General features: G+C 38.3%; 1 long non-coding RNA gene across 1 annotated transcript; it reads right to left on the reverse strand.

Annotated features, from left to right (window-relative positions):
* Positions 1 to 664: 664 nt before the first annotated feature.
* LOC131105433 (uncharacterized) lies at positions 665 to 8,846 on the reverse strand. Its single transcript, XR_009119932.1, has 3 exons — positions 7,928 to 8,846; positions 4,113 to 4,289; positions 665 to 2,693 (listed from the first exon to the last, which is right to left on the reverse strand). It is a non-coding gene; the product is annotated as an uncharacterized LOC131105433 (long non-coding RNA).

Raw genomic sequence — 8,846 nt, forward strand, 5'->3', positions numbered from 1 at the left:
TAGCCAAGCTGGTGCTAATAAACATGCTAATAAACATATAGCATTAACCACACTGGTGGGAGTAAACATATAACATTGGCCACGTTGGTGCTAATACACATATAGCTTAATAAACTTAGCATTAGACATGCTGATGTTGACTAATAAACATATGGCATTAGCCTCATTGGTGCTAATAAAGTTTAAGCTAAAAACATATAGAATTTGTCACACTAGTGCTAATAACATGCTAACATGCTAATTAATTTGCCCCACTGGCACTAATAAATATATAGCATTAGCCATGCTGGTGCTAATAAACATGCTAATAAACATATAGCATTAGTCACACTGGTGGAAGTAAACCTATAACATTGGCCACGTTGGTGCTAACACCCATATAGCATAATAAACTTAGCATTAGACATACTGATGCTGACTTATAAACATATAATATTAGCCTCATTGGTGCTAATAAGGATAAAGCTAAAAGGCATATAGAATTTGTCACACTAGTGCTAATAACATGCTAACATGCTAATTCATTTGCCACACCGGCACTAATAAATATACAGCATTAGCCATGCTGGTGCTAATAAACATGCTAATAAACATATAGCATTAGCCACACTAGTGGGAGTAAACATATAACATTGGCCACATTGGTGCTAACACCCATATAGCATAATAAACTTAGCATTAGACATACTGATGCTGACTTATAAACATATAGTATTAGCCTCATTGGTGCTAATAAGGATAAAGCTAAAAGGCATATAGAATTTGTCACACTAGTGCTAATAACATGCTAACATGCTAATTCATTTGCCACACCGGCACTAATAAATATACAGCATTAGCCATGCTGGTGCTAATAAACATGCTAATAAACATATAGCATTAGCCACACTAGTGGGAGTAAACATATAACATTGGCCACGTTGGTGCGAATACCCATATAGTATAATAAACTTATAGCATTAGATATGCAGATGCTGACTAATAAACATATGGCATTAGCCTCATTGGTGCTAATAAGGTTAAAGCTAAAAGGCATATAGAATTTGTCACACTAGTGCTAATAACATGCTAACATGCTAATTCATTTGCCACACTTGCACTAATAAATATATAGCATTAGCCATGCTGGTGCTAATAAACATGCTAATAAACATATAGCATTAGCCACACTGGTGGAAGTAAACCTATAACATTGGCCACGTTGGTGCTAACACCCATATAGCATAATAAACTTAGCATTAGACATACTGATGCTGACTTATAAACATATAGTATTAGCCTCATTGGTGCTAATAAGGATAAAGCTAAAAGGCATATAGAATTTGTCACACTAGTGCTAATAACATGCTAACATGCTAATTCATTTGCCACACTTGCACTAATAAATATATAGCATTAGCCATGCTGGTGCTAATAAACATGCTAATAAACATATAGCATTAGCCACACTAGTGGGAGTAAACATATAACATTGGCCACGTTGGTGCGAATACCCATATAGCATAATAAACTTATAGCATTAGATATGCAGATGCTGACTAATAAACATATGGCATTAGCCTCATTGGTGCTAATAAGGTTAAAGCTAAAAGGCATATAGAATTTGTCACACTAGTGCTAATAACATGCTAACATGCTAATTCATTTGCCACACTTGCACTAATAAATATATAGCATTAGCCATGCTGGTGCTAATAAACATGCTAATAAACATATAGCATTAGCCACACTGGTGGAAGTAAACCTATAACATTGGCCACGTTGGTGCTAACACCCATGTAGCATAATAAACTTAGCATTAGACATACTGATGCTGACTTATAAACATATAGTATTAGCCTCATTGGTGCTAATAAGGATAAAGCTAAAAGGCATATAGAATTTGTCACACTAGTGCTAATAACATGCTAACATGCTAATTCATTTGCCACACCGGCACTAATAAATATATAGCATTAGCCATGTGGATGCTGACATGCATGCTAATAAACATATGACATGATCCACACTGATGTTGATGAACATGCTAATGAAGTTATAGCATTAGCTACAGTGATGCTGATAAACATGTTAACAAACATGTAGCATTAGCCACGCTGGCGCTAATAAAAATATGGTATCAGTGATGTTTTGTCAGCATGTTGTGAGGAAGAAGAATGAAATGACGTGATGTTTTGACTTGTTGAAGAGGAAAGTGCTGATGGCGGAGAAGGTATAGGGGCTGTCTGGGGGGCTGCATGGTGGCTGCCTGTGGTCACATGACACCACTGAGATGTTCCTGATGGGACTTTGGACCCTCATGAGCTCGATAGAAAAGTTCAAAGCAGATTGAGGAGTGAAAGGCGAGCTGGAATGCACTTGGATGGCTACGCTACGCTAGCAGTGCTAACGTTGCTAATGGTCCTTCTGGCTCCTCGCCAACACTTTTCCTCCGCTCTTCAGTGTGACCCCTGCCGACCTCTGGAGCTTCTTTTTCATCTCTTTGTTTCTTTTGCAACTGTGACCTCTGCTAGCTAGCTATCTGAACTAACTTCCTGCCACTAATCTATCTGCTGAGGGAACACTTCCTGGATTAGGACCCCCTGTGGAGGACACCATCACCATCATCTTCACGTGAGGCATTCCTTCCAGAAGTTTCTGTGTGTTCTTGTAGGAACCTGCTTCAACTTTTCCAAGAACAATGTTCTTGTCACCTTATAAGTAAAACAAAAAAAAACAAAAAATAAATAAAAACAAAAAACAAACATACAAAAATAACAAAATTACTAAAAAAAAAACAAAATTTTTTACAAGTGAAAAAAAATATGCTAAATGTTACTACCACCAACAAGTCACTATAATCAACAAGTTGCTAACATTAACAAGTTGCTAACAACAACAAATCACTAACATTAACAAGTCGCTACTACCAACAAAGCGCTAACACAAAATCATTAACACTAACCAGTTGCTAACAAAAATAAGTCGCTAACACCGATAGCTCGCTACCATGAACAAGACGCTAACATCAACAGGTCATGGATGCTAACAAGTTGCTAACACCAACAATTTGCTAACATTAAGAAGTTGTTAACACTATCAAGTTGTTCATGTTAACAGACTTGGTATTAGCTCATTTTAAATATAAAAAAAAAATTATAATTTTATTATTGTTAGCAACTTTTTGGTTGGTGTTAACTTCTTAGTGTTAGCGACTTGTTGGTGTTGGCGACTTGTTAGTGTTATCAACTTGTTAATGTTAACGACTTGTTGGTGTTAGCAACTTGTTAAAGTTAGTGACTTGGTGTTAGCTCATTTTAAATATTTAATTTTTATTTTATTTTATTATTGTTAGCAACTTTTTGGTTGGTGTTAACTTCTTAGTGTTAGCGACTTGTTGGTGTTAGCAACTTGTTAAAGTTAGTGACTTGGTGTAAGCTAAGTTAAATATTTTAAAATAATTTTAATTTTATTATTGTTAGCAACTTTTTGGTTGGTGTTAACTTCTTAGTGTTAGCGACTTGTTGGTGTTGGCGACTTGTTATTATTATCAACTTTTTAATGTTAACAACTTGTTGTTGGTGTTAAAGTGTTCTTGTTAAAGTTAGTGACTTGGTGTAAGCTAAGTTAAATATTTTAAAATAATTTTAATTTTATTATTGTTAGCAACGGTTTGGTTGGTGTTAACTTCTTAATGTTAACGACTTGTTGGTGTTAGCATCTTGTTAAAGTTAGTGACTTGGTGTTAGCTCATTTTAAATATTTTTAAAAATTTTAAATTTTATTATTGTTAGCAACTTTTTGGTTGGTGTTAACTTCTTAGTGTTAGCGACTTGTTAATGTTAACTTGTTGTTGGTGTTAGCATCTTGTTAAAGTTAGTGACTTGGTGTTAGCGACTTGTTGATGTTGGCAAACTGTTAATTTGTTCATTTTAGCAACTTGTTGGAACCCTGTCATGTTAGGGACTTGTTTCTGTTCCTTTAGCATCATTTGTTTACATCTAGTGACAACATGCCGGCTGCTAGCTGTTGTCTTCTAGAAAGTTCTCCGTTGTTCTCCACAGAACAGACATGGAAGAAAAATGAGGTCATTGAAAATCTTTGAACACAACATTTGCATAAAAGTGGCTGACCTTGATGGTCCGCTTGGAAGCGATCACTTCCTGCTGTCAGCATAAGCTCCGCCTCCAGGAAGCACACACACATGTTTCTGTTTTGGACTTCTGCTCTGGCTCTTTGGTTGTGGTCCAAGTGGATCATCACAGTGCAGTGTCTCGTTTGGTTCTCCCGCTGTGTTTGAGCTACAGCAGCTGTCAATCAAAGAGATGATTGAAGTGTGAGGAGGAGACAGACGCTAACATCTGTCTGCACGGGAATTAACGCGCCATCACATTCCAGATGTTTCACTCCGCTTTTCGCAATGAGATGACTCTTTTCTCGTTGCCATGGCAACCGCCTGCAACCAGGATGGAGGCCAAAACAGAAAGCTCGGCAACTCATTGTGTTAGCGACTCGTTGGTGTTCATTTGTTAGTGTTAGCAACTTGTTGATGCTAGCACCTTGTTCGTGTTGTCAACTTGTTAATGTTAGCGACTCGTACTAGCTGTTATCAACTTGTTAATGTTAGCGACTCGTACTAGCTGTTATCAACTTGTTAATGTTAGCGACTCGTACTAGCTGTTATCAACTTGTTAATGTTAGCGACTTGTACTAGCTGTTATCAACTTGTTAATGTTAGCGACTTGTACTAGCTGTTATCAACTTGTTAATGTAGCACCTTGTTGGTGTTGTCAACTTGTTAATGTTAGCGACTTGTACTAGCTGCTATCAACTTGTTAATGTTAGCGACTTGTACTAGGTGTTATCAACTTGTTAATGTTAGCGACTTGTACTAGCTGCTATCAACTTATTAATGTTAGCGACTTGTACTAGCTTTTATCAACTTGTTAATGTTAGCGACTTGTACTAGCTTTTATCAACTTGTTAATGTTAGCGACTTGTACTAGGTGTTATCAACTTGTTAATGCTAGCAACTTGTTGGTGTGATCAACTTGTTAATGTTAGCGACTTGTACTAGCTGTTATCAACTTTTAATGTTACCGACTTCTACTAGGTGTTATCAACTTGTTAATGTTAGCGACTTGTACTAGCTGCTATCAACTTATTAATGTTAGCGACTTGTACTAGGTGTTATCAACTTGTTAATGTTAGCGACTTGTGCTAGCTGTTATCAACTTGTTAATATTAGCGACTTGTACTAGCTGTTTTCAACTTGTTAATGTTAGCGACTTGTACTAGCTGTTATCAACTTGTTAATGTTAGCGACTTGTTGGTGATATCATCTTGTTAATGTTAGCGACTTGTACTAGCTGTTATCAACTTGTTAATGTTAGTGACTTGTACTAGCTGTTATCAACTTGTTAATGTTAGCGACTTGTACTAGCTGTTATCAACTTGTTAATGTTAGCGACTTGTACTAGCTGTTATCAACTTGTTAACGATAGCAACTTGAGCTAGCTGCTATCAACTTGTTAATGCTAGCAACTTGTTGGTGATATCAACTTGTTAATGTTAGCGACTTGGACTAGGTGTTATCAACTTGTTAATGTTAGCGACTGGTACTAGCTGTTATCAACTTGTTAATGCTAGCGACTTGTACTAGGTGTTATCAACTTGTTAATGTTAGCGACTTGTACTAGCTGCTATCAACTTATTAATGTTAGCGACTTGTACTAGCTGTTATCAACTTGTTAATGTCAGCGACTTGTACTAGCTGCTATCAACTTATTAATGTTAGCGACTTGTACTAGCTTTTATCAACTTGTTAATGTTAGCGACTTGTACTAGCTTTTATCAACTTGTTAATGTTAGCGACTTGTACTAGGTGTTATCAACTTGTTAATGCTAGCAACTTGTTGGTGTGATCAACTTGTTAATGTTAGCGACTTGTACTAGCTGTTATCAACTTTTAATGTTACCGACTTGTACTAGGTGTTATCAACTTATTAATGTTAGCGACTTGTACTAGGTGTTATCAACTTGTTAATGTTAGCGACTTGTGCTAGCTGTTATCAACTTGTTAATATTAGCGACTTGTACTAGCTGTTTTCAACTTGTTAATGTTAGCGACTTGTACTAGCTGTTATCAACTTGTTAATGTTAGCGACTTGTTGGTGATATCATCTTGTTAATGTTAGCGACTTGTACTAGCTGTTATCAACTTGTTAATGTTAGTGACTTGTACTAGCTGTTATCAACTTGTTAATGTTAGCGACTTGTACTAGCTGTTATCAACTTGTTAATGTTAGCGACTTGTACTAGCTGTTATCAACTTGTTAACGATAGCAACTTGAGCTAGCTGCTATCAACTTGTTCATGCTAGCAACTTGTTGGTGATATCAACTTGTTAATGTTAGCGACTTGGACTAGGTGTTATCAACTTGTTAATGCTAGCAACTTGTTGGTGTGATCAACTTCTTTATGTTAGCGACTTGTACTAGGTGTTATCAACTTGTTAATGTTAGCGACTGGTACTAGCTGTTATCAACTTGTTAATGCTAGCGACTTGTACTAGGTGTTATCAACTTGTTAATGTTAGCGACTTGTACTAGGTGTTATCAACTTGTTAATGCTAGCGACTTGTACTAGGTGTTATCAACTTGTTAATGTTAGCGACTTGTACTAGCTGCTATCAACTTATTAATGTTAGCGACTTGTACTAGGTGTTATCAACTTGTTATTGTTAGCGACTTGTACTAGCTGCTATCAACTTATTAATGTTAGCGACTTGTACTAGCTTTTATCAACTTGTTAATGTTAGCGACTTGTACTAGCTTTTATCAACTTGTTAATGTTAGCGACTTGTACTAGGTGTTATCAACTTGTTAATGCTAGCAACTTGTTGGTGTGATCAACTTGTTAATGTTAGCGACTTGTACTAGCTGTTATCAACTTTTAATGTTACCGACTTGTACTAGGTGTTATCAACTTGTTAATGTTAGCGACTTGTACTAGCTGCTATCAACTTATTAATGTTAGCGACTTGTACTAGGTGTTATCAACTTGTTAATGTTAGCGACTTGTGCTAGCTGTTATCAACTTGTTAATGTTAGCGACTTGTACTAGGTGTTATCAACTTGTTAATGTTAGCGACTTGTACTAGGTGTTATCAACTTGTTAATGTTAGCGACTTGTACTAGGTGTTATCAACTTGTTAATGTTAGCGACTTGTACTAGGTGTTATCAACTTGTTAATGTTAGCGACTTGTACTAGGTGTTATCAACTTGTTAATGTTAGCGACTTGTACTAGGTGTCATCAACTTGTTAATGTCAGCGACTTGTTTGTGTTATCAACTTGTTAATGTTAGCGACTTGTTAGTGTTATTAACTTGTTAATGTTAGCGACTTGTTAATGTTAGTGACTTGTTGCTGCTGTGCAACTGCTGCTGCTGTTCCCCACTGAGGGACAAATAAAGGCATATCTTATCGTATCTTATTAATGTTAGCGACTTGTTCGTGTTATCAACCTGTTTGAGGTGGACGGAGTGCCATTGCATCCTGGTATTCCCGAGCTCCACGGCACCAGCAGTGCTATGTTATCACTTTCACCGTTCATACACGGTAAGTCAGAGGTCTTCAACCAGTAGCTCCTAAACATTTTTCAATGAGCTACTACTAAGATGTACTACTACTATAGAACTACTATAAACAGATTGTTGGCGGGAAGCACAAATCCAAAGAAATGCAGCTGCAATAGGTGCAGATTCTGGAAGATCTAGAAAGCTTTCTGTGCGGGTTATTGTGTGTAGCTGCTCTATAGGAGTCCACAACTCAATACAAAGGGTCGAAAAATGAGCATAATACTCGGTCCCCTTAAATTTGCGAGTGTTAGCGACTTGTTGCTGTTATCAAGTTGTTGGTACTAGCGACTTGTTGGTGTTAGCGAACCTGTTGATGTAGCCACTTGTTTTCACGACGTTTTCAAGTCAGTCTGCCCGGCAACAGCCGAGTCTTCAGAGTATGATCAGACATCTGGAAGCCATGACAATCAGTACTGGGAAGACCTCAGAGACACAAACACACACAAATACACACAAACGCACACAAACGTTGATGATTGTGGAAATGAGCGTAACATTTTCAGTACCGGAAACGAGAGCTGCTCATCAGCTAGCCTGCTGAGGTTAGCACAAAGCACAAAAAAAAGACGCCATCTACGTGACGTTCTACACAACGCGCTACAACAACACGCCGCCATGTTGTGGAAAATACAAACGGTCTTGTCATATTCCGCCGTTCCACCATCTTTGTTGTTAGGCCACAGCTCGTCTGACCACCAAGCCTCTCCAGCTCGCAGCTGCTAACGACCCCCGACGGCCTCGCACAATAGAGCGCACGTCTGTACGCGCGCACACACACACACACACACACACACACACAGAGGGCAGTCAGATGAAACAAGATGGCGGCTACTGGAGCGTAGACGGCGAGGTCAGCGTGTGTTTGGAAGCTGCTGGAAAACAGTGGCTTGGAAAAATCAAAGGAACAAAAGAGCCGGGACGCACACACACACACACACACACACACACACACACACAGGTGTGAACTCACAGAGAACGGTAGCGGGAGAATCAGCAAAGTTGTGACGTCGCGCAAAGTCGCGGGGGGCCCTGGCGGAACGTGCTAGCGGGAGACAAAATGGCGGCAAGTGGACGGTCGCCATGGTGATGCGTGTCTGCGTCTTGTAGGACGTTTGGTCTTTTCCAGGACGTTCCTCTGTGGCTCCTCGTCAAGGCAAGTCTTTTCTTCAGCACGCCATCTTTAAGGTCGTCTTGGCGCTCTCCCACGTCAAACTTTATTGCAAAGG

This window comes from Doryrhamphus excisus, chromosome 2 (genome assembly GCF_030265055.1).
Source record: "Doryrhamphus excisus isolate RoL2022-K1 chromosome 2, RoL_Dexc_1.0, whole genome shotgun sequence".
Lineage (NCBI taxonomy): Eukaryota > Metazoa > Chordata > Actinopteri > Syngnathiformes > Syngnathidae > Doryrhamphus > Doryrhamphus excisus.